This window comes from Hemiscyllium ocellatum, unplaced genomic scaffold (assembly GCF_020745735.1).
Source record: "Hemiscyllium ocellatum isolate sHemOce1 unplaced genomic scaffold, sHemOce1.pat.X.cur. scaffold_958_pat_ctg1, whole genome shotgun sequence".
Classification (NCBI taxonomy): domain Eukaryota; kingdom Metazoa; phylum Chordata; class Chondrichthyes; order Orectolobiformes; family Hemiscylliidae; genus Hemiscyllium; species Hemiscyllium ocellatum.
In genome coordinates, this window is record NW_026869327.1 from 22,961 (window position 1) to 47,388 (window position 24,428).

The 24,428-nt window shown below is 51.3% G+C and overlaps 12 non-coding genes across 12 annotated transcripts; all 12 read right to left on the reverse strand.

Annotated features, from left to right (window-relative positions):
* Positions 1-1,187: 1,187 nt before the first annotated feature.
* LOC132814863 (U2 spliceosomal RNA) lies at positions 1,188-1,379 on the reverse strand. The gene has a single exon (XR_009644549.1). It is a non-coding gene; the product is annotated as a U2 spliceosomal RNA (small nuclear RNA).
* Positions 1,380-3,163: 1,784 nt separating this feature from the next.
* LOC132814864 (U2 spliceosomal RNA) lies at positions 3,164-3,355 on the reverse strand. The gene has a single exon (XR_009644550.1). It is a non-coding gene; the product is annotated as a U2 spliceosomal RNA (small nuclear RNA).
* A 1,786-nt stretch (positions 3,356-5,141) lies between these two features.
* Positions 5,142-5,333, reverse strand: LOC132814865 (U2 spliceosomal RNA). The gene has a single exon (XR_009644551.1). It is a non-coding gene; the product is annotated as a U2 spliceosomal RNA (small nuclear RNA).
* Positions 5,334-7,149: 1,816 nt separating this feature from the next.
* Positions 7,150-7,341, reverse strand: LOC132814866 (U2 spliceosomal RNA). The gene has a single exon (XR_009644552.1). It is a non-coding gene; the product is annotated as a U2 spliceosomal RNA (small nuclear RNA).
* A 1,786-nt stretch (positions 7,342-9,127) lies between these two features.
* On the reverse strand, positions 9,128-9,319 carry LOC132814867 (U2 spliceosomal RNA). The gene has a single exon (XR_009644553.1). It is a non-coding gene; the product is annotated as a U2 spliceosomal RNA (small nuclear RNA).
* Positions 9,320-11,115: 1,796 nt separating this feature from the next.
* LOC132814868 (U2 spliceosomal RNA) lies at positions 11,116-11,307 on the reverse strand. The gene has a single exon (XR_009644554.1). It is a non-coding gene; the product is annotated as a U2 spliceosomal RNA (small nuclear RNA).
* A 1,793-nt stretch (positions 11,308-13,100) lies between these two features.
* Positions 13,101-13,292, reverse strand: LOC132814870 (U2 spliceosomal RNA). The gene has a single exon (XR_009644556.1). It is a non-coding gene; the product is annotated as a U2 spliceosomal RNA (small nuclear RNA).
* A 1,810-nt stretch (positions 13,293-15,102) lies between these two features.
* Positions 15,103-15,294, reverse strand: LOC132814871 (U2 spliceosomal RNA). The gene has a single exon (XR_009644557.1). It is a non-coding gene; the product is annotated as a U2 spliceosomal RNA (small nuclear RNA).
* Positions 15,295-17,084: 1,790 nt separating this feature from the next.
* On the reverse strand, positions 17,085-17,276 carry LOC132814872 (U2 spliceosomal RNA). The gene has a single exon (XR_009644558.1). It is a non-coding gene; the product is annotated as a U2 spliceosomal RNA (small nuclear RNA).
* A 1,810-nt stretch (positions 17,277-19,086) lies between these two features.
* Positions 19,087-19,278, reverse strand: LOC132814874 (U2 spliceosomal RNA). Its single transcript, XR_009644559.1, has one exon. It is a non-coding gene; the product is annotated as a U2 spliceosomal RNA (small nuclear RNA).
* A 1,786-nt stretch (positions 19,279-21,064) lies between these two features.
* Positions 21,065-21,256, reverse strand: LOC132814875 (U2 spliceosomal RNA). Its single transcript, XR_009644560.1, has one exon. It is a non-coding gene; the product is annotated as a U2 spliceosomal RNA (small nuclear RNA).
* A 1,811-nt stretch (positions 21,257-23,067) lies between these two features.
* On the reverse strand, positions 23,068-23,259 carry LOC132814876 (U2 spliceosomal RNA). The gene has a single exon (XR_009644561.1). It is a non-coding gene; the product is annotated as a U2 spliceosomal RNA (small nuclear RNA).
* Positions 23,260-24,428: the final 1,169 nt, after the last annotated feature.

Here is a 24,428-nt window from a genome sequence, read left to right on the forward strand (position 1 = left end):
TGGCCTTGACGGAAAGATCCTATTCATTGCCTCCCCTTGTGTTGGTGTAGCTTGCCCATAAATGCCAATCATCGTTTCCCTCACGTACAGGATTCGCTCCTCGGCATTCCGCATCAATCCGAAAAGTTGCGAAAAGCGAATTACGTCCGTGCACCCTTTCTTTATCGTCCACTTTCAATATCCTCTCTACTTGTATCCGACTCTCTGTGGAGAATGGGGAGGGAGCTGATCTCCCCGTGTAAACATGTCACGCTGCAAGCGCGCCTCATCACCACCAGCAGCTCGATTCGACATCTCCGTTCACATTGCTGCAGATCGCTGACAACATTATAATCCGACCCAGTTGACAAACTGACAACTGTTTCGCTACTTGCACCGCAAATGATGACAAATCGTTCCAAATCGTACGGGTGGCACAGTGGATCAGTGGTTAGTACGGCTGCCTGGTGGCACCAGGGAGCTGAAGCCAGTTCCAGCCTTGGGCGATCGTCTGCGTGAATAATCTTTACGTACAGACGTAGCTACTAAAGCAGGTCGCTTCCGTACAGTAGTTTGCGAAGAAACAAACAGAGATGGGGGTTTCACTCTATTCAGGAAACAGACTAAAGACATTTCTTCCTTGTTCAAGAAAATATTAGGATAAATTTGTTGCCTCGGGGTGGGGGGGAGGCGGGGGGGTTGGGAAGGGGCTGTGGGGGCTGATCTGATAGCCATTTGACATTGGCTGAGTCATGGGATCCCACAACCTGATTTGACTGTGTTAAAAATCCCACAACACCAGGTTTCAGCCCAACGGGGTTCTTTGAAATTACAGCAGTCACCCCACCCCCCGCCACCGCCGTACCATCGGTGGGATACGTTCCAAGAACGACCGCAGAAGCCCAAAACGGCAGACAAGGGCAAATCCATTCATTCAAATTGGCAAGTTACCTTCCTGGCAGGCCCCTGGTTCCAGAATGTTCCCTGTAGCACGTTGGGGTTACCCCTGTCCTGGCTTTCAGCGTGCTGCACCTTCATCAGGTAACTGCAGAGCAGGTTCATAAGACAGAAAACCCGTAACAAAAGACGATAGTTTCCTGCAACTGAAAAGACAATAGATGCAACAATCACTGACTGCCATCAACACGGCAAACTAGCAAAGGCAAGAGATTCACATTGCATTCACCTGCTTTTGAACTTGGGTAAGCGTTGGGTGCACCATTCCTGGAAACACTGCAATACCAGGCTGATACATGGAGAGGACAGAGCAAGCCCTTAAGCCATCTCCCTGCTCCAAAAATCCATTTAATACAAACACTCCCACCTTCGGGAGATATCAGCGATTAAACTGATAAGAACAGAAACTACACATATTCCAAGCCAAAAGGCCGAGAAGCGATAGCACATTAATACTCCAACGGTGGAGGTCATATTTGCCGACTATCCTTTCCATCAGTTTGATGATATTCAAAGTTCCTTTATTCCCTTACCGTCTACCTTCCTTCCAAGATATCCAACCAGACCGGAAGATCACTCTGCAGCAGTCGCTGTGCTTTCCCCGTGCTTTTCTGTCCATCTGTTACGTAGCCGCGTAGGTCGCGCTGACGACCAATCAGATGGCACGGGCCGGAGCCACCGCACGTCAGGTCGACTGCAGAGAGGTTTCTCCCGGTGATCGGGGACAGCGGCGGCGGCAGGGTCATTCATTCCCCCGGCATCTACAAGATTCACCAGAATTCCTCAGGCAGCACCTTGCAAACCCATGGCCAACGCAGCCTCGAAGGATGACGGCAGCAGATCCACGGGAACACCACCATTCGCAAGTTCTCCCCCCGCCGAGGCACTCGCTGTCCTGAATTGCAAATATGTCCTTGTTCCTCCGGTGTTACCGGGTCAAAATCGGGAATCCCCGCCCAAACAGCATCGCGGGGCTACCGACAGCACTTGGACTGCAGCGGTTCGAGAGAGCAGCTCACCACCAGGCTGATCTCGGCATGGGCGAGAAATGTTGGCCTTGACGGAAAGATCCTATTCATTGCCTCCCCTTGTGTTGGTGTAGCTTGCCCATAAATGCCAATCATCGTTTCCCTCACGTACAGGATTCGCTCCTCGGCATTCCGCATCAATCCGAAAAGTTGCGAAAAGCGAATTACGTCCGTGCACCCTTTCTTTATCGTCCACTTTCAATATCCTCTCTACTTGTATCCGACTCTCTGTGGAGAATGGGGAGGGAGCTGATCTCCCCGTGTAAACATGTCACGCTGCAAGCGCGCCTCATCACCACCAGCAGCTCGATTCGACATCTCCGTTCACATTGCTGCAGATCGCTGACAACATTATAATCCGACCCAGTTGACAAACTGACAACTGTTTCGCTACTTGCACCGCAAATGATGACAAATCGTTCCAAATCGTACGGGTGGCACAGTGGATCAGTGGTTAGTACGGCTGCCTGGTGGCACCAGGGAGCTGAAGCCAGTTCCAGCCTTGGGCGATCGTCTGCGTGAATAATCTTTACGTACAGACGTAGCTACTAAAGCAGGTCGCTTCCGTACAGTAGTTTGCGAAGAAACAAACAGAGATGGGGGTTTCACTCTATTCAGGAAACAGACTAAAGACATTTCTTCCTTGTTCAAGAAAATATTAGGATAAATTTGTTGCCTCGGGGTGGGGGGTTGGGAAGGGGCTGTGGGGGCTGATCTGATAGCCATTTGACATTGGCTGAGTCATGGGATCCCACAACCTGATTTGACTGTGTTAAAAATCCCACAACACCAGGTTTCAGCCCAACGGGGTTCTTTGAAATTACAGCAGTCACCCCACCCCCCGCCACCGCCGTACCATCGGTGGGATACGTTCCAAGAACGACCGCAGAAGCCCAAAACGGCAGACAAGGGCAAATCCATTCATTCAAATTGGCAAGTTACCTTCCTGGCAGGCCCCTGGTTCCAGAATGTTCCCTGTAGCACGTTGGGGTTACCCCTGTCCTGGCTTTCAGCGTGCTGCACCTTCATCAGGTAACTGCAGAGCAGGTTCATAAGACAGAAAACCCGTAACAAAAGACGATAGTTTCCTGCAACTGAAAAGACAATAGATGCAACAATCACTGACTGCCATCAACACGGCAAACTAGCAAAGGCAAGAGATTCACATTGCATTCACCTGCTTTTGAACTTGGGTAAGCGTTGGGTGCACCATTCCTGGAAACACTGCAATACCAGGCTGATACATGGAGAGGACAGAGCAAGCCCTTAAGCCATCTCCCTGCTCCAAAAATCCATTTAATACAAACACTCCCACCTTCGGGAGATATCAGCGATTAAACTGATAAGAACAGAAACTACACATATTCCAAGCCAAAAGGCCGAGAAGCGATAGCACATTAATACTCCAACGGTGGAGGTCATATTTGCCGACTATCCTTTCCATCAGTTTGATGATATTCAAAGTTCCTTTATTCCCTTACCGTCTACCTTCCTTCCAAGATATCCAACCAGACCGGAAGATCACTCTGCAGCAGTCGCTGTGCTTTCCCCGTGCTTTTCTGTCCATCTGTTACGTAGCCGCGTAGGTCGCGCTGACGACCAATCAGATGGCACGGGCCGGAGCCACCGCACGTCAGGTCGACTGCAGAGAGGTTTCTCCCGGTGATCGGGGACAGCGGCGGCGGCAGGGTCATTCATTCCCCCGGCATCTACAAGATTCACCAGAATTCCTCAGGCAGCACCTTGCAAACCCATGGCCAACGCAGCCTCGAAGGATGACGGCAGCAGATCCACGGGAACACCACCATTCGCAAGTTCTCCCCCCCGCCGAGGCACTCGCTGTCCTGAATTGCAAATATGTCCTTGTTCCTCCGGTGTTACCGGGTCAAAATCGGGAATCCCCGCCCAAACAGCATCGCGGGGCTACCGACAGCACTTGGACTGCAGCGGTTCGAGAGAGCAGCTCACCACCAGGCTGATCTCGGCATGGGCGAGAAATGTTGGCCTTGACGGAAAGATCCTATTCATTGCCTCCCCTTGTGTTGGTGTAGCTTGCCCATAAATGCCAATCATCGTTTCCCTCACGTACAGGATTCGCTCCTCGGCATTCCGCATCAATCCGAAAAGTTGCGAAAAGCGAATTACGTCCGTGCACCCTTTCTTTATCGTCCACTTTCAATATCCTCTCTACTTGTATCCGACTCTCTGTGGAGAATGGGGAGGGAGCTGATCTCCCCGTGTAAACATGTCACGCTGCAAGCGCGCCTCATCACCACCAGCAGCTCGATTCGACATCTCCGTTCACATTGCTGCAGATCGCTGACAACATTATAATCCGACCCAGTTGACAAACTGACAACTGTTTCGCTACTTGCACCGCAAATGATGACAAATCGTTCCAAATCGTACGGGTGGCACAGTGGATCAGTGGTTAGTACGGCTGCCTGGTGGCACCAGGGAGCTGAAGCCAGTTCCAGCCTTGGGCGATCGTCTGCGTGAATAATCTTTACGTACAGACGTAGCTACTAAAGCAGGTCGCTTCCGTACAGTAGTTTGCGAAGAAACAAACAGAGATGGGGGTTTCACTCTATTCAGGAAACAGACTAAAGACATTTCTTCCTTGTTCAAGAAAATATTAGGATAAATTTGTTGCCTCGGGGTGGGGGGGTTGGGAAGGGGCTGTGGGGGCTGATCTGATAGCCATTTGACATTGGCTGAGTCATGGGATCCCACAACCTGATTTGACTGTGTTAAAAATCCCACAACACCAGGTTTCAGCCCAACGGGGTTCTTTGAAATTACAGCAGTCACCCCACCCCCCGCCACCGCCGTACCATCGGTGGGATACGTTCCAAGAACGACCGCAGAAGCCCAAAACGGCAGACAAGGGCAAATCCATTCATTCAAATTGGCAAGTTACCTTCCTGGCAGGCCCCTGGTTCCAGAATGTTCCCTGTAGCACGTTGGGGTTACCCCTGTCCTGGCTTTCAGCGTGCTGCACCTTCATCAGGTAACTGCAGAGCAGGTTCATAAGACAGAAAACCCGTAACAAAAGACGATAGTTTCCTGCAACTGAAAAGACAATAGATGCAACAATCACTGACTGCCATCAACACGGCAAACTAGCAAAGGCAAGAGATTCACATTGCATTCACCTGCTTTTGAACTTGGGTAAGCGTTGGGTGCACCATTCCTGGAAACACTGCAATACCAGGCTGATACATGGAGAGGACAGAGCAAGCCCTTAAGCCATCTCCCTGCTCCAAAAATCCATTTAATACAAACACTCCCACCTTCGGGAGATATCAGCGATTAAACTGATAAGAACAGAAACTACACATATTCCAAGCCAAAAGGCCGAGAAGCGATAGCACATTAATACTCCAACGGTGGAGGTCATATTTGCCGACTATCCTTTCCATCAGTTTGATGATATTCAAAGTTCCTTTATTCCCTTACCGTCTACCTTCCTTCCAAGATATCCAACCAGACCGGAAGATCACTCTGCAGCAGTCGCTGTGCTTTCCCCGTGCTTTTCTGTTCTGTTACGTAGCCGCGTAGGTCGCGCTGACGACCAATCAGATGGCACGGGCCGGAGCCACCGCACGTCAGGTCGACTGCAGAGAGGTTTCTCCCGGTGATCGGGGACAGCGGCGGCGGCAGGGTCATTCATTCCCCCGGCAGGGTCATTCATTCCCCCGGCATCTACAAGATTCACCAGAATTCCTCAGGCAGCACCTTGCAAACCCATGGCCAACGCAGCCTCGAAGGATGACGGCAGCAGATCCACGGGAACACCACCATTCGCAAGTTCTCCCCCGCGCCGAGGCACTCGCTGTCCTGAATTGCAAATATGTCCTTGTTCCTCCGGTGTTACCGGGTCAAAATCGGGAATCCCCGCCCAAACAGCATCGCGGGGCTACCGACAGCACTTGGACTGCAGCGGTTCGAGAGAGCAGCTCACCACCAGGCTGATCTCGGCATGGGCGAGAAATGTTGGCCTTGACGGAAAGATCCTATTCATTGCCTCCCCTTGTGTTGGTGTAGCTTGCCCATAAATGCCAATCATCGTTTCCCTCACGTACAGGATTCGCTCCTCGGCATTCCGCATCAATCCGAAAAGTTGCGAAAAGCGAATTACGTCCGTGCACCCTTTCTTTATCGTCCACTTTCAATATCCTCTCTACTTGTATCCGACTCTCTGTGGAGAATGGGGAGGGAGCTGATCTCCCCGTGTAAACATGTCACGCTGCAAGCGCGCCTCATCACCACCAGCAGCTCGATTCGACATCTCCGTTCACATTGCTGCAGATCGCTGACAACATTATAATCCGACCCAGTTGACAAACTGACAACTGTTTCGCTACTTGCACCGCAAATGATGACAAATCGTTCCAAATCGTACGGGTGGCACAGTGGATCAGTGGTTAGTACGGCTGCCTGGTGGCACCAGGGAGCTGAAGCCAGTTCCAGCCTTGGGCGATCGTCTGCGTGAATAATCTTTACGTACAGACGTAGCTACTAAAGCAGGTCGCTTCCGTACAGTAGTTTGCGAAGAAACAAACAGAGATGGGGGTTTCACTCTATTCAGGAAACAGACTAAAGACATTTCTTCCTTGTTCAAGAAAATATTAGGATAAATTTGTTGCCTCGGGGTTGGGGGGGGAGGCGGGGGGTTGGGAAGGGGCTGTGGGGGCTGATCTGATAGCCATTTGACATTGGCTGAGTCATGGGATCCCACAACCTGATTTGACTGTGTTAAAAATCCCACAACACCAGGTTTCAGCCCAACGGGGTTCTTTGAAATTACAGCAGTCACCCCACCCCCCGCCACCGCCGTACCATCGGTGGGATACGTTCCAAGAACGACCGCAGAAGCCCAAAACGGCAGACAAGGGCAAATCCATTCATTCAAATTGGCAAGTTACCTTCCTGGCAGGCCCCTGGTTCCAGAATGTTCCCTGTAGCACGTTGGGGTTACCCCTGTCCTGGCTTTCAGCGTGCTGCACCTTCATCAGGTAACTGCAGAGCAGGTTCATAAGACAGAAAACCCGTAACAAAAGACGATAGTTTCCTGCAACTGAAAAGACAATAGATGCAACAATCACTGACTGCCATCAACACGGCAAACTAGCAAAGGCAAGAGATTCACATTGCATTCACCTGCTTTTGAACTTGGGTAAGCGTTGGGTGCACCATTCCTGGAAACACTGCAATACCAGGCTGATACATGGAGAGGACAGAGCAAGCCCTTAAGCCATCTCCCTGCTCCAAAAATCCATTTAATACAAACACTCCCACCTTCGGGAGATATCAGCGATTAAACTGATAAGAACAGAAACTACACATATTCCAAGCCAAAAGGCCGAGAAGCGATAGCACATTAATACTCCAACGGTGGAGGTCATATTTGCCGACTATCCTTTCCATCAGTTTGATGATATTCAAAGTTCCTTTATTCCCTTACCGTCTACCTTCCTTCCAAGATATCCAACCAGACCGGAAGATCACTCTGCAGCAGTCGCTGTGCTTTCCCCGTGCTTTTCTGTCCATCTGTTACGTAGCCGCGTAGGTCGCGCTGACGACCAATCAGATGGCACGGGCCGGAGCCACCGCACGTCAGGTCGACTGCAGAGAGGTTTCTCCCGGTGATCGGGGACAGCGGCGGCGGCAGGGTCATTCATTCCCCCGGCATCTACAAGATTCACCAGAATTCCTCAGGCAGCACCTTGCAAACCCATGGCCAACGCAGCCTCGAAGGATGACGGCAGCAGATCCACGGGAACACCACCATTCGCAAGTTCTCCCCCCCGCCGAGGCACTCGCTGTCCTGAATTGCAAATATGTCCTTGTTCCTCCGGTGTTACCGGGTCAAAATCGGGAATCCCCGCCCAAACAGCATCGCGGGGCTACCGACAGCACTTGGACTGCAGCGGTTCGAGAGAGCAGCTCACCACCAGGCTGATCTCGGCATGGGCGAGAAATGTTGGCCTTGACGGAAAGATCCTATTCATTGCCTCCCCTTGTGTTGGTGTAGCTTGCCCATAAATGCCAATCATCGTTTCCCTCACGTACAGGATTCGCTCCTCGGCATTCCGCATCAATCCGAAAAGTTGCGAAAAGCGAATTACGTCCGTGCACCCTTTCTTTATCGTCCACTTTCAATATCCTCTCTACTTGTATCCGACTCTCTGTGGAGAATGGGGAGGGAGCTGATCTCCCCGTGTAAACATGTCACGCTGCAAGCGCGCCTCATCACCACCAGCAGCTCGATTCGACATCTCCGTTCACATTGCTGCAGATCGCTGACAACATTATAATCCGACCCAGTTGACAAACTGACAACTGTTTCGCTACTTGCACCGCAAATGATGACAAATCGTTCCAAATCGTACGGGTGGCACAGTGGATCAGTGGTTAGTACGGCTGCCTGGTGGCACCAGGGAGCTGAAGCCAGTTCCAGCCTTGGGCGATCGTCTGCGTGAATAATCTTTACGTACAGACGTAGCTACTAAAGCAGGTCGCTTCCGTACAGTAGTTTGCGAAGAAACAAACAGAGATGGGGGTTTCACTCTATTCAGGAAACAGACTAAAGACATTTCTTCCTTGTTCAAGAAAATATTAGGATAAATTTGTTGCCTCGGGGGTGGGGGGTTGGGAAGGGGCTGTGGGGGCTGATCTGATAGCCATTTGACATTGGCTGAGTCATGGGATCCCACAACCTGATTTGACTGTGTTAAAAATCCCACAACACCAGGTTTCAGCCCAACGGGGTTCTTTGAAATTACAGCAGTCACCCCACCCCCCGCCACCGCCGTACCATCGGTGGGATACGTTCCAAGAACGACCGCAGAAGCCCAAAACGGCAGACAAGGGCAAATCCATTCATTCAAATTGGCAAGTTACCTTCCTGGCAGGCCCCTGGTTCCAGAATGTTCCCTGTAGCACGTTGGGGTTACCCCTGTCCTGGCTTTCAGCGTGCTGCACCTTCATCAGGTAACTGCAGAGCAGGTTCATAAGACAGAAAACCCGTAACAAAAGACGATAGTTTCCTGCAACTGAAAAGACAATAGATGCAACAATCACTGACTGCCATCAACACGGCAAACTAGCAAAGGCAAGAGATTCACATTGCATTCACCTGCTTTTGAACTTGGGTAAGCGTTGGGTGCACCATTCCTGGAAACACTGCAATACCAGGCTGATACATGGAGAGGACAGAGCAAGCCCTTAAGCCATCTCCCTGCTCCAAAAATCCATTTAATACAAACACTCCCACCTTCGGGAGATATCAGCGATTAAACTGATAAGAACAGAAACTACACATATTCCAAGCCAAAAGGCCGAGAAGCGATAGCACATTAATACTCCAACGGTGGAGGTCATATTTGCCGACTATCCTTTCCATCAGTTTGATGATATTCAAAGTTCCTTTATTCCCTTACCGTCTACCTTCCTTCCAAGATATCCAACCAGACCGGAAGATCACTCTGCAGCAGTCGCTGTGCTTTCCCCGTGCTTTTCTGTTACGTAGCCGCGTAGGTCGCGCTGACGACCAATCAGATGGCACGGGCCGGAGCCACCGCACGTCAGGTCGACTGCAGAGAGGTTTCTCCCGGTGATCGGGGACAGCGGCGGCGGCAGGGTCATTCATTCCCCATTCCCCCGGCATCTACAAGATTCACCAGAATTCCTCAGGCAGCACCTTGCAAACCCATGGCCAACGCAGCCTCGAAGGATGACGGCAGCAGATCCACGGGAACACCACCATTCGCAAGTTCTCCCCCCCGCCGAGGCACTCGCTGTCCTGAATTGCAAATATGTCCTTGTTCCTCCGGTGTTACCGGGTCAAAATCGGGAATCCCCGCCCAAACAGCATCGCGGGGCTACCGACAGCACTTGGACTGCAGCGGTTCGAGAGAGCAGCTCACCACCAGGCTGATCTCGGCATGGGCGAGAAATGTTGGCCTTGACGGAAAGATCCTATTCATTGCCTCCCCTTGTGTTGGTGTAGCTTGCCCATAAATGCCAATCATCGTTTCCCTCACGTACAGGATTCGCTCCTCGGCATTCCGCATCAATCCGAAAAGTTGCGAAAAGCGAATTACGTCCGTGCACCCTTTCTTTATCGTCCACTTTCAATATCCTCTCTACTTGTATCCGACTCTCTGTGGAGAATGGGGAGGGAGCTGATCTCCCCGTGTAAACATGTCACGCTGCAAGCGCGCCTCATCACCACCAGCAGCTCGATTCGACATCTCCGTTCACATTGCTGCAGATCGCTGACAACATTATAATCCGACCCAGTTGACAAACTGACAACTGTTTCGCTACTTGCACCGCAAATGATGACAAATCGTTCCAAATCGTACGGGTGGCACAGTGGATCAGTGGTTAGTACGGCTGCCTGGTGGCACCAGGGAGCTGAAGCCAGTTCCAGCCTTGGGCGATCGTCTGCGTGAATAATCTTTACGTACAGACGTAGCTACTAAAGCAGGTCGCTTCCGTACAGTAGTTTGCGAAGAAACAAACAGAGATGGGGGTTTCACTCTATTCAGGAAACAGACTAAAGACATTTCTTCCTTGTTCAAGAAAATATTAGGATAAATTTGTTGCCTCGGGGTGGGGGGGAGGGCGGGGGGTTGGGAAGGGGCTGTGGGGGCTGATCTGATAGCCATTTGACATTGGCTGAGTCATGGGATCCCACAACCTGATTTGACTGTGTTAAAAATCCCACAACACCAGGTTTCAGCCCAACGGGGTTCTTTGAAATTACAGCAGTCACCCCACCCCCCGCCACCGCCGTACCATCGGTGGGATACGTTCCAAGAACGACCGCAGAAGCCCAAAACGGCAGACAAGGGCAAATCCATTCATTCAAATTGGCAAGTTACCTTCCTGGCAGGCCCCTGGTTCCAGAATGTTCCCTGTAGCACGTTGGGGTTACCCCTGTCCTGGCTTTCAGCGTGCTGCACCTTCATCAGGTAACTGCAGAGCAGGTTCATAAGACAGAAAACCCGTAACAAAAGACGATAGTTTCCTGCAACTGAAAAGACAATAGATGCAACAATCACTGACTGCCATCAACACGGCAAACTAGCAAAGGCAAGAGATTCACATTGCATTCACCTGCTTTTGAACTTGGGTAAGCGTTGGGTGCACCATTCCTGGAAACACTGCAATACCAGGCTGATACATGGAGAGGACAGAGCAAGCCCTTAAGCCATCTCCCTGCTCCAAAAATCCATTTAATACAAACACTCCCACCTTCGGGAGATATCAGCGATTAAACTGATAAGAACAGAAACTACACATATTCCAAGCCAAAAGGCCGAGAAGCGATAGCACATTAATACTCCAACGGTGGAGGTCATATTTGCCGACTATCCTTTCCATCAGTTTGATGATATTCAAAGTTCCTTTATTCCCTTACCGTCTACCTTCCTTCCAAGATATCCAACCAGACCGGAAGATCACTCTGCAGCAGTCGCTGTGCTTTCCCCGTGCTTTTCTGTCCATCTGTTACGTAGCCGCGTAGGTCGCGCTGACGACCAATCAGATGGCACGGGCCGGAGCCACCGCACGTCAGGTCGACTGCAGAGAGGTTTCTCCCGGTGATCGGGGACAGCGGCGGCGGCAGGGTCATTCATTCCCCCGGCATCTACAAGATTCACCAGAATTCCTCAGGCAGCACCTTGCAAACCCATGGCCAACGCAGCCTCGAAGGATGACGGCAGCAGATCCACGGGAACACCACCATTCGCAAGTTCTCCCCCCCGCCGAGGCACTCGCTGTCCTGAATTGCAAATATGTCCTTGTTCCTCCGGTGTTACCGGGTCAAAATCGGGAATCCCCGCCCAAACAGCATCGCGGGGCTACCGACAGCACTTGGACTGCAGCGGTTCGAGAGAGCAGCTCACCACCAGGCTGATCTCGGCATGGGCGAGAAATGTTGGCCTTGACGGAAAGATCCTATTCATTGCCTCCCCTTGTGTTGGTGTAGCTTGCCCATAAATGCCAATCATCGTTTCCCTCACGTACAGGATTCGCTCCTCGGCATTCCGCATCAATCCGAAAAGTTGCGAAAAGCGAATTACGTCCGTGCACCCTTTCTTTATCGTCCACTTTCAATATCCTCTCTACTTGTATCCGACTCTCTGTGGAGAATGGGGAGGGAGCTGATCTCCCCGTGTAAACATGTCACGCTGCAAGCGCGCCTCATCACCACCAGCAGCTCGATTCGACATCTCCGTTCACATTGCTGCAGATCGCTGACAACATTATAATCCGACCCAGTTGACAAACTGACAACTGTTTCGCTACTTGCACCGCAAATGATGACAAATCGTTCCAAATCGTACGGGTGGCACAGTGGATCAGTGGTTAGTACGGCTGCCTGGTGGCACCAGGGAGCTGAAGCCAGTTCCAGCCTTGGGCGATCGTCTGCGTGAATAATCTTTACGTACAGACGTAGCTACTAAAGCAGGTCGCTTCCGTACAGTAGTTTGCGAAGAAACAAACAGAGATGGGGGTTTCACTCTATTCAGGAAACAGACTAAAGACATTTCTTCCTTGTTCAAGAAAATATTAGGATAAATTTGTTGCCTCGGGGGGGGGGGGCGGGGGGTTGGGAAGGGGCTGTGGGGGCTGATCTGATAGCCATTTGACATTGGCTGAGTCATGGGATCCCACAACCTGATTTGACTGTGTTAAAAATCCCACAACACCAGGTTTCAGCCCAACGGGGTTCTTTGAAATTACAGCAGTCACCCCACCCCCCGCCACCGCCGTACCATCGGTGGGATACGTTCCAAGAACGACCGCAGAAGCCCAAAACGGCAGACAAGGGCAAATCCATTCATTCAAATTGGCAAGTTACCTTCCTGGCAGGCCCCTGGTTCCAGAATGTTCCCTGTAGCACGTTGGGGTTACCCCTGTCCTGGCTTTCAGCGTGCTGCACCTTCATCAGGTAACTGCAGAGCAGGTTCATAAGACAGAAAACCCGTAACAAAAGACGATAGTTTCCTGCAACTGAAAAGACAATAGATGCAACAATCACTGACTGCCATCAACACGGCAAACTAGCAAAGGCAAGAGATTCACATTGCATTCACCTGCTTTTGAACTTGGGTAAGCGTTGGGTGCACCATTCCTGGAAACACTGCAATACCAGGCTGATACATGGAGAGGACAGAGCAAGCCCTTAAGCCATCTCCCTGCTCCAAAAATCCATTTAATACAAACACTCCCACCTTCGGGAGATATCAGCGATTAAACTGATAAGAACAGAAACTACACATATTCCAAGCCAAAAGGCCGAGAAGCGATAGCACATTAATACTCCAACGGTGGAGGTCATATTTGCCGACTATCCTTTCCATCAGTTTGATGATATTCAAAGTTCCTTTATTCCCTTACCGTCTACCTTCCTTCCAAGATATCCAACCAGACCGGAAGATCACTCTGCAGCAGTCGCTGTGCTTTCCCCGTGCTTTTCTGTTACGTAGCCGCGTAGGTCGCGCTGACGACCAATCAGATGGCACGGGCCGGAGCCACCGCACGTCAGGTCGACTGCAGAGAGGTTTCTCCCGGTGATCGGGGACAGCGGCGGCGGCAGGGTCATTCATTCCCCGGCAGGGTCATTCATTCCCCCGGCATCTACAAGATTCACCAGAATTCCTCAGGCAGCACCTTGCAAACCCATGGCCAACGCAGCCTCGAAGGATGACGGCAGCAGATCCACGGGAACACCACCATTCGCAAGTTCTCCCCCCCGCCGAGGCACTCGCTGTCCTGAATTGCAAATATGTCCTTGTTCCTCCGGTGTTACCGGGTCAAAATCGGGAATCCCCGCCCAAACAGCATCGCGGGGCTACCGACAGCACTTGGACTGCAGCGGTTCGAGAGAGCAGCTCACCACCAGGCTGATCTCGGCATGGGCGAGAAATGTTGGCCTTGACGGAAAGATCCTATTCATTGCCTCCCCTTGTGTTGGTGTAGCTTGCCCATAAATGCCAATCATCGTTTCCCTCACGTACAGGATTCGCTCCTCGGCATTCCGCATCAATCCGAAAAGTTGCGAAAAGCGAATTACGTCCGTGCACCCTTTCTTTATCGTCCACTTTCAATATCCTCTCTACTTGTATCCGACTCTCTGTGGAGAATGGGGAGGGAGCTGATCTCCCCGTGTAAACATGTCACGCTGCAAGCGCGCCTCATCACCACCAGCAGCTCGATTCGACATCTCCGTTCACATTGCTGCAGATCGCTGACAACATTATAATCCGACCCAGTTGACAAACTGACAACTGTTTCGCTACTTGCACCGCAAATGATGACAAATCGTTCCAAATCGTACGGGTGGCACAGTGGATCAGTGGTTAGTACGGCTGCCTGGTGGCACCAGGGAGCTGAAGCCAGTTCCAGCCTTGGGCGATCGTCTGCGTGAATAATCTTTACGTACAGACGTAGCTACTAAAGCAGGTCGCTTCCGTACAGTAGTTTGCGAAGAAACAAACAGAGATGGGGGTTTCACTCTATTCAGGAAACAGACTAAAGACATTTCTTTCTTGTTCAAGAAAATATTAGGATAAATTTGTTGCCTCGGGGTTGGGGGGGAGGCGGGGGGGTTGGGAAGGGGCTGTGGGGGCTGATCTGATAGCCATTTGACATTGGCTGAGTCATGGGATCCCACAACCTGATTTGACTGTGTTAAAAATCCCACAACACCAGGTTTCAGCCCAACGGGGTTCTTTGAAATTACAGCAGTCACCCCACCCCCCGCCACCGCCGTACCATCGGTGGGATACGTTCCAAGAACGACCGCAGAAGCCCAAAACGGCAGACAAGGGCAAATCCATTCATTCAAATTGGCAAGTTACCTTCCTGGCAGGCCCCTGGTTCCAGAATGTTCCCTGTAGCACGTTGGGGTTACCCCTGTCCTGGCTTTCAGCGTGCTGCACCTTCATCAGGTAACTGCAGAGCAGGTTCATAAGACAGAAAACCCGTAACAAAAGACGATAGTTTCCTGCAACTGAAAAGACAATAGATGCAACAATCACTGACTGCCATCAACACGGCAAACTAGCAAAGGCAAGAGATTCACATTGCATTCACCTGCTTTTGAACTTGGGTAAGCGTTGGGTGCACCATTCCTGGAAACACTGCAATACCAGGCTGATACATGGAGAGGACAGAGCAAGCCCTTAAGCCATCTCCCTGCTCCAAAAATCCATTTAATACAAACACTCCCACCTTCGGGAGATATCAGCGATTAAACTGATAAGAACAGAAACTACACATATTCCAAGCCAAAAGGCCGAGAAGCGATAGCACATTAATACTCCAACGGTGGAGGTCATATTTGCCGACTATCCTTTCCATCAGTTTGATGATATTCAAAGTTCCTTTATTCCCTTACCGTCTACCTTCCTTCCAAGATATCCAACCAGACCGGAAGATCACTCTGCAGCAGTCGCTGTGCTTTCCCCGTGCTTTTCTGTCCATCTGTTACGTAGCCGCGTAGGTCGCGCTGACGACCAATCAGATGGCACGGGCCGGAGCCACCGCACGTCAGGTCGACTGCAGAGAGGTTTCTCCCGGTGATCGGGGACAGCGGCGGCGGCAGGGTCATTCATTCCCCCGGCATCTACAAGATTCACCAGAATTCCTCAGGCAGCACCTTGCAAACCCATGGCCAACGCAGCCTCGAAGGATGACGGCAGCAGATCCACGGGAACACCACCATTCGCAAGTTCTCCCCCCCGCCGAGGCACTCGCTGTCCTGAATTGCAAATATGTCCTTGTTCCTCCGGTGTTACCGGGTCAAAATCGGGAATCCCCGCCCAAACAGCATCGCGGGGCTACCGACAGCACTTGGACTGCAGCGGTTCGAGAGAGCAGCTCACCACCAGGCTGATCTCGGCATGGGCGAGAAATGTTGGCCTTGACGGAAAGATCCTATTCATTGCCTCCCCTTGTGTTGGTGTAGCTTGCCCATAAATGCCAATCATCGTTTCCCTCACGTACAGGATTCGCTCCTCGGCATTCCGCATCAATCCGAAAAGTTGCGAAAAGCGAATTACGTCCGTGCACCCTTTCTTTATCGTCCACTTTCAATATCCTCTCTACTTGTATCCGACTCTCTGTGGAGAATGGGGAGGGAGCTGATCTCCCCGTGTAAACATGTCACGCTGCAAGCGCGCCTCATCACCACCAGCAGCTCGATTCGACATCTCCGTTCACATTGCTGCAGATCGCTGACAACATTATAATCCGACCCAGTTGACAAACTGACAACTGTTTCGCTACTTGCACCGCAAATGATGACAAATCGTTCCAAATCGTACGGGTGGCACAGTGGATCAGTGGTTAGTACGGCTGCCTGGTGGCACCAGGGAGCTGAAGCCAGTTCCAGCCTTGGGCGATCGTCTGCGTGAATAATCTTTACGTACAGACGTAGCTACTAAAGCAGGTCGCTTCCGTACAGTAGTTTGCGAAGAAACAAACAGAGATGGGGGTTTCACTCTATTCAGGAAACAGACTAAAGACATTTCTTCCTTGTTCAAGAAAATATTAGGATAAATTTGTTGCCTCGGGGTGGGGGGGGAGGTTGGGAAGGGGCTGTGGGGGCTGATCTGATAGCCATTTGACATTGGCTGAGTCATGGGATCCCACAACCTGATTTGACTGTGTTAAAAATCCCACAACACCAGGTTTCAGCCCAACGGGGTTCTTTGAAATTACAGCAGTCACCCCACCCCCCGCCACCGCCGTACCATCGGTGGGATACGTTCCAAGAACGACCGCAGAAGCCCAAAACGGCAGACAAGGGCAAATCCATTCATTCAAATTGGCAAGTTACCTTCCTGGCAGGCCCCTGGTTCCAGAATGTTCCCTGTAGCACGTTGGGGTTACCCCTGTCCTGGCTTTCAGCGTGCTGCACCTTCATCAGGTAACTGCAGAGCAGGTTCATAAGACAGAAAACCCGTAACAAAAGACGATAGTTTCCTGCAACTGAAAAGACAATAGATGCAACAATCACTGACTGCCATCAACACGGCAAACTAGCAAAGGCAAGAGATTCACATTGCATTCACCTGCTTTTGAACTTGGGTAAGCGTTGGGTGCACCATTCCTGGAAACACTGCAATACCAGGCTGATACATGGAGAGGACAGAGCAAGCCCTTAAGCCATCTCCCTGCTCCAAAAATCCATTTAATACAAACACTCCCACCTTCGGGAGATATCAGCGATTAAACTGATAAGAACAGAAACTACACATATTCCAAGCCAAAAGGCCGAGAAGCGATAGCACATTAATACTCCAACGGTGGAGGTCATATTTGCCGACTATCCTTTCCATCAGTTTGATGATATTCAAAGTTCCTTTATTCCCTTACCGTCTACCTTCCTTCCAAGATATCCAACCAGACCGGAAGATCACTCTGCAGCAGTCGCTGTGCTTTCCCCGTGCTTTTCTGTTACGTAGCCGCGTAGGTCGCGCTGACGACCAATCAGATGGCACGGGCCGGAGCCACCGCACGTCAGGTCGACTGCAGAGAGGTTTCTCCCGGTGATCGGGGACAGCGGCGGCGGCAGGGTCATTCATTCCCCCGGCAGGGTCATTCATTCCCCCGGCATCTACAAGATTCACCAGAATTCCTCAGGCAGCACCTTGCAAACCCATGGCCAACGCAGCCTCGAAGGATGACGGCAGCAGATCCACGGGAACACCACCATTCGCAAGTTCTCCCCCCCGCCGAGGCACTCGCTGTCCTGAATTGCAAATATGTCCTTGTTCCTCCGGTGTTACCGGGTCAAAATCGGGAATCCCCGCCCAAACAGCATCGCGGGGCTACCGACAGCACTTGGACTGCAGCGGTTCGAGAGAGCAGCTCACCACCAGGCTGATCTCGGCATGGGCGAGAAATGTTGGCCTTGACGGAAAGATCCTATTCATTGCCTCCCCTTGTGTTGGTGTAGCTTGCCCATAAATGCCAATCATCGTTTCCCTCACGTACAGGATTCGCTCCTCGGCATTCCGCATCAATCCGAAAAGTTGCGAAAAGCGAATTACGTCCGTGCACCCTTTCTTTATCGTCCACTTTCAATATCCTCTCTACTTGTATCCGACTCTCTGTGGAGAATGGGGAGGGAGCTGATCTCCCCGTGTAAACATGTCACGCTGCAAGCGCGCCTCATCACCACCAGCAGCTCGATTCGACATCTCCGTTCACATTGCTGCAGATCGCTGACAACATTATAATCCGACCCAGTTGACAAACTGACAACTGTTTCGCTACTTGCACCGCAAATGATGACAAATCGTTCCAAATCGTACGGGTGGCACAGTGGATCAGTGGTTAGTACGGCTGCCTGGTGGCACCAGGGAGCTGAAGCCAGTTCCAGCCTTGGGCGATCGTCTGCGTGAATAATCTTTACGTACAGACGTAGCTACTAAAGCAGGTCGCTTCCGTACAGTAGTTTGCGAAGAAACAAACAGAGATGGGGGTTTCACTCTATTCAGGAAACAGACTAAAGACATTTCTTTCTTGTTCAAGAAAATATTAGGATAAATTTGTTGCCTCGGGGTGGGGGGGGGGCGGGGGGGTTGGGAAGGGGCTGTGGGGGCTGATCTGATAGCCATTTGACATTGGCTGAGTCATGGGATCCCACAACCTGATTTGACTGTGTTAAAAATCCCACAACACCAGGTTTCAGCCCAACGGGGTTCTTTGAAATTACAGCAGTCACCCCACCCCCCGCCACCGCCGTACCATCGGTGGGATACGTTCCAAGAACGACCGCAGAAGCCCAAAACGGCAGACAAGGGCAAATCCATTCATTCAAATTGGCAAGTTACCTTCCTGGCAGGCCCCTGGTTCCAGAATGTTCCCTGTAGCACGTTGGGGTTACCCCTGTCCTGGCTTTCAGCGTGCTGCACCTTCATCAGGTAACTGCAGAGCAGGTTCATAAGACAGAAAACCCGTAACAAAAGACGATAGTTTCCTGCAACTGAAAAGACAATAGATGCAACAATCACTGACTGCCATCAACACGGCAAACTAGCAAAGGCAAGAGATTCACATTGCATTCACCTGCTTTTGAACTTGGGTAAGCGTTGGGTGCACCATTCCTGGAAACACTGCAATACCAGGCTGATACATGGAGAGGACAGAGCAAGCCCTTAAGCCATCTCCCTGCTCCAAAAATCCATTTAATACAAACACTCCCACCTTCGGGAGATATCAGCGATTAAACTGATAAGAACAGAAACTACACATATTCCAAGCCAAAAGGCCGAGAAGCGATAGCACATTAATACTCCAACGGTGGAGGTCATATTTGCCGACTATCCTTTCCATCAGTTTGATGATATTCAAAGTTCCTTTATTCCCTTACCGTCTACCTTCCTTCCAAGATATCCAACCAGACCGGAAGATCACTCTGCAGCAGTCGCTGTGCTTTCCCCGTGCTTTTCTGTCCATCTGTTACGTAGCCGCGTAGGTCGCGCTGACGACCAATCAGATGGCACGGGCCGGAGCCACCGCACGTCAGGTCGACTGCAGAGAGGTTTCTCCCGGTGATCGGGGACAGCGGCGGCGGCAGGGTCATTCATTCCCCCGGCATCTACAAGATTCACCAGAATTCCTCAGGCAGCACCTTGCAAACCCATGGCCAACGCAGCCTCGAAGGATGACGGCAGCAGATCCACGGGAACACCACCATTCGCAAGTTCTCCCCCCCGCCGAGGCACTCGCTGTCCTGAATTGCAAATATGTCCTTGTTCCTCCGGTGTTACCGGGTCAAAATCGGGAATCCCCGCCCAAACAGCATCGCGGGGCTACCGACAGCACTTGGACTGCAGCGGTTCGAGAGAGCAGCTCACCACCAGGCTGATCTCGGCATGGGCGAGAAATGTTGGCCTTGACGGAAAGATCCTATTCATTGCCTCCCCTTGTGTTGGTGTAGCTTGCCCATAAATGCCAATCATCGTTTCCCTCACGTACAGGATTCGCTCCTCGGCATTCCGCATCAATCCGAAAAGTTGCGAAAAGCGAATTACGTCCGTGCACCCTTTCTTTATCGTCCACTTTCAATATCCTCTCTACTTGTATCCGACTCTCTGTGGAGAATGGGGAGGGAGCTGATCTCCCCGTGTAAACATGTCACGCTGCAAGCGCGCCTCATCACCACCAGCAGCTCGATTCGACATCTCCGTTCACATTGCTGCAGATCGCTGACAACATTATAATCCGACCCAGTTGACAAACTGACAACTGTTTCGCTACTTGCACCGCAAATGATGACAAATCGTTCCAAATCGTACGGGTGGCACAGTGGATCAGTGGTTAGTACGGCTGCCTGGTGGCACCAGGGAGCTGAAGCCAGTTCCAGCCTTGGGCGATCGTCTGCGTGAATAATCTTTACGTACAGACGTAGCTACTAAAGCAGGTCGCTTCCGTACAGTAGTTTGCGAAGAAACAAACAGAGATGGGGGTTTCACTCTATTCAGGAAACAGACTAAAGACATTTCTTCCTTGTTCAAGAAAATATTAGGATAAATTTGTTGCCTCGGGGTGGGGGGGTTGGGAAGGGGCTGTGGGGGCTGATCTGATAGCCATTTGACATTGGCTGAGTCATGGGATCCCACAACCTGATTTGACTGTGTTAAAAATCCCACAACACCAGGTTTCAGCCCAACGGGGTTCTTTGAAATTACAGCAGTCACCCCACCCCCCGCCACCGCCGTACCATCGGTGGGATACGTTCCAAGAACGACCGCAGAAGCCCAAAACGGCAGACAAGGGCAAATCCATTCATTCAAATTGGCAAGTTACCTTCCTGGCAGGCCCCTGGTTCCAGAATGTTCCCTGTAGCACGTTGGGGTTACCCCTGTCCTGGCTTTCAGCGTGCTGCACCTTCATCAGGTAACTGCAGAGCAGGTTCATAAGACAGAAAACCCGTAACAAAAGACGATAGTTTCCTGCAACTGAAAAGACAATAGATGCAACAATCACTGACTGCCATCAACACGGCAAACTAGCAAAGGCAAGAGATTCACATTGCATTCACCTGCTTTTGAACTTGGGTAAGCGTTGGGTGCACCATTCCTGGAAACACTGCAATACCAGGCTGATACATGGAGAGGACAGAGCAAGCCCTTAAGCCATCTCCCTGCTCCAAAAATCCATTTAATACAAACACTCCCACCTTCGGGAGATATCAGCGATTAAACTGATAAGAACAGAAACTACACATATTCCAAGCCAAAAGGCCGAGAAGCGATAGCACATTAATACTCCAACGGTGGAGGTCATATTTGCCGACTATCCTTTCCATCAGTTTGATGATATTCAAAGTTCCTTTATTCCCTTACCGTCTACCTTCCTTCCAAGATATCCAACCAGACCGGAAGATCACTCTGCAGCAGTCGCTGTGCTTTCCCCGTGCTTTTCTGTTACGTAGCCGCGTAGGTCGCGCTGACGACCAATCAGATGGCACGGGCCGGAGCCACCGCACGTCAGGTCGACTGCAGAGAGGTTTCTCCCGGTGATCGGGGACAGCGGCGGCGGCAGGGTCATTCATTCCCCCGGCAGGGTCATTCATTCCCCCGGCATCTACAAGATTCACCAGAATTCCTCAGGCAGCACCTTGCAAACCCATGGCCAACGCAGCCTCGAAGGATGACGGCAGCAGATCCACGGGAACACCACCATTCGCAAGTTCTCCCCCCCGCCGAGGCACTCGCTGTCCTGAATTGCAAATATGTCCTTGTTCCTCCGGTGTTACCGGGTCAAAATCGGGAATCCCCGCCCAAACAGCATCGCGGGGCTACCGACAGCACTTGGACTGCAGCGGTTCGAGAGAGCAGCTCACCACCAGGCTGATCTCGGCATGGGCGAGAAATGTTGGCCTTGACGGAAAGATCCTATTCATTGCCTCCCCTTGTGTTGGTGTAGCTTGCCCATAAATGCCAATCATCGTTTCCCTCACGTACAGGATTCGCTCCTCGGCATTCCGCATCAATCCGAAAAGTTGCGAAAAGCGAATTACGTCCGTGCACCCTTTCTTTATCGTCCACTTTCAATATCCTCTCTACTTGTATCCGACTCTCTGTGGAGAATGGGGAGGGAGCTGATCTCCCCGTGTAAACATGTCACGCTGCAAGCGCGCCTCATCACCACCAGCAGCTCGATTCGACATCTCCGTTCACATTGCTGCAGATCGCTGACAACATTATAATCCGACCCAGTTGACAAACTGACAACTGTTTCGCTACTTGCACCGCAAATGATGACAAATCGTTCCAAATCGTACGGGTGGCACAGTGGATCAGTGGTTAGTACGGCTGCCTGGTGGCACCAGGGAGCTGAAGCCAGTTCCAGCCTTGGGCGATCGTCTGCGTGAATAATCTTTACGTACAGACGTAGCTACTAAAGCAGGTCGCTTCCGTACAGTAGTTTGCGAAGAAACAAACAGAGATGGGGGTTTCACTCTATTCAGGAAACAGACTAAAGACATTTCTTTCTTGTTCAAGAAAATATTAGGATAAATTTGTTGCCTCGGGGTTGGGGGGGGGGCGGGGGGGTTGGGAAGGGGCTGTGGGGGCTGTTCTGATAGCCATTTGACATTGGCTGAGTCATGGGATCCCACAACCTGATTTGACTGTGTTAAAAATCCCACAACACCAGGTTTCAGCCCAACGGGGTTCTTTGAAATTACAGCAGTCACCCCACCCCCCGCCACCGCCGTACCATCGGTGGGATACGTTCCAAGAACGACCGCAGAAGCCCAAAACGGCAGACAAGGGCAAATCCATTCATTCAAATTGGCAAGTTACCTTCCTGGCAGGCCCCTGGTTCCAGAATGTTCCCTGTAGCACGTTGGGGTTACCCCTGTCCTGGCTTTCAGCGTGCTGCACCTTCATCAGGTAACTGCAGAGCAGGTTCATAAGACAGAAAACCCGTAACAAAAGACGATAGTTTCCTGCAACTGAAAAGACAATAGATGCAACAATCACTGACTGCCATCAACACGGCAAACTAGCAAAGGCAAGAGATTCACATTGCATTCACCTGCTTTTGAACTTGGGTAAGCGTTGGGTGCACCATTCCTGGAAACACTGCAATACCAGGCTGATACATGGAGAGGACAGAGCAAGCCCTTAAGCCATCTCCCTGCTCCAAAAATCCATTTAATACAAACACTCCCACCTTCGGGAGATATCAGCGATTAAACTGATAAGAACAGAAACTACACATATTCCAAGCCAAAAGGCCGAGAAGCGATAGCACATTAATACTCCAACGGTGGAGGTCATATTTGCCGACTATCCTTTCCATCAGTTTGATGATATTCAAAGTTCCTTTATTCCCTTACCGTCTACCTTCCTTCCAAGATATCCAACCAGACCGGAAGATCACTCTGCAGCAGTCGCTGTGCTTTCCCCGTGCTTTTCTGTCCATCTGTTACGTAGCCGCGTAGGTCGCGCTGACGACCAATCAGATGGCACGGGCCGGAGCCACCGCACGTCAGGTCGACTGCAGAGAGGTTTCTCCCGGTGATCGGGGACAGCGGCGGCGGCAGGGTCATTCATTCCCCCGGCATCTACAAGATTCACCAGAATTCCTCAGGCAGCACCTTGCAAACCCATGGCCAACGCAGCCTCGAAGGATGACGGCAGCAGATCCACGGGAACACCACCATTCGCAAGTTCTCCCCCCCGCCGAGGCACTCGCTGTCCTGAATTGCAAATATGTCCTTGTTCCTCCGGTGTTACCGGGTCAAAATCGGGAATCCCCGCCCAAACAGCATCGCGGGGCTACCGACAGCACTTGGACTGCAGCGGTTCGAGAGAGCAGCTCACCACCAGGCTGATCTCGGCATGGGCGAGAAATGTTGGCCTTGACGGAAAGATCCTATTCATTGCCTCCCCTTGTGTTGGTGTAGCTTGCCCATAAATGCCAATCATCGTTTCCCTCACGTACAGGATTCGCTCCTCGGCATTCCGCATCAATCCGAAAAGTTGCGAAAAGCGAATTACGTCCGTGCACCCTTTCTTTATCGTCCACTTTCAATATCCTCTCTACTTGTATCCGACTCTCTGTGGAGAATGGGGAGGGAGCTGATCTCCCCGTGTAAACATGTCACGCTGCAAGCGCGCCTCATCACCACCAGCAGCTCGATTCGACATCTCCGTTCACATTGCTGCAGATCGCTGACAACATTATAATCCGACCCAGTTGACAAACTGACAACTGTTTCGCTACTTGCACCGCAAATGATGACAAATCGTTCCAAATCGTACGGGTGGCACAGTGGATCAGTGGTTAGTACGGCTGCCTGGTGGCACCAGGGAGCTGAAGCCAGTTCCAGCCTTGGGCGATCGTCTGCGTGAATAATCTTTACGTACAGACGTAGCTACTAAAGCAGGTCGCTTCCGTACAGTAGTTTGCGAA